We start from the raw sequence: 1029 nt of genomic DNA on the forward strand, positions 1-1029 counted from the left end.
ATTTTTGGGAGAACTCTCAAGCAATATTTTTTGGGACCCTGAGCCTTCTCCCTCTGGGTTCAAGAATTCAATGACTGAGACTGAGCTATGTGATGCTGTTCAGGCTCAGCCATTCTAGACAGCCATGTAGTCCCTAGAATCAAATTTAGAGTATACATACTTGTGTTAGACTAAGTAATATCCAAGCTATAATAGTAATAATATATAAGGGTGGACATTACATACTGGCTAGTGAATCAAAAGGCCAAAAGAGCTTAAATCTTGTCAACATAGATATACCAAATGAAGGAGCAAAAAAGCTTATATAAACAACTATCAATAAACCCTTAGAGTTAAACTGATGGCACCCAATAGGAGTGGGATAATTTAATGTGGCACTTATATCTTTGGTTAGATCAGTCAGACAGAGCATCAATGGGGAAACATGAGTCCTGAATGAAGAACTAGGGCTAATAGACAACAGGACCCTCCATCCCCCAAAAGTCAAATAAGATTTTTCTCCACCTTGCTTGGAACATTTTCCAGGATAGATTACTTTCTGGGACACATAATTCTAGTATCCATAAAGTCAAGGAAATAGAAACGATATCAAGCATTTTCTCAGATGACAGTGACATGAAGGTAGAAATCAATCATAAAATAAAAAGTTGGGGAAAAATCTGATATTTGGGAACTTAATGACAAAATTTCAAGCAATATTGGACTGAAGATAAATTCAAAAAAGTGAAAAGACTCTTTGAAACAAACAGGAATAAAGACACAAGCTCTCAGAAACTGTATTGTCTTGGAAGTCTTTGGAAGGCACAAGAATGTGGCAAAAAAATTTAAAGTATCTAAATTGGACATGAATAAGTTAAATTATCACTGCTTGTGTGTAATATAACAATATATCTGGAAGATCCTAAAGACTCTACTGAAAGCTCTTATAAGTAATGAACCAATACAACAAAGTAGGAGGCTACGAAGCCAACAAACACACAAAAAAAATCTGCATACTTTTCCCCCCACACACAGTTGTAAAGTTCCTCA

The sequence above is a fragment of the Sorex fumeus genome, unplaced genomic scaffold (genome assembly GCF_029834395.1).
Source record: "Sorex fumeus unplaced genomic scaffold, SorFum_2.1 ptg000265l, whole genome shotgun sequence".
NCBI lineage: Eukaryota > Metazoa > Chordata > Mammalia > Eulipotyphla > Soricidae > Sorex > Sorex fumeus.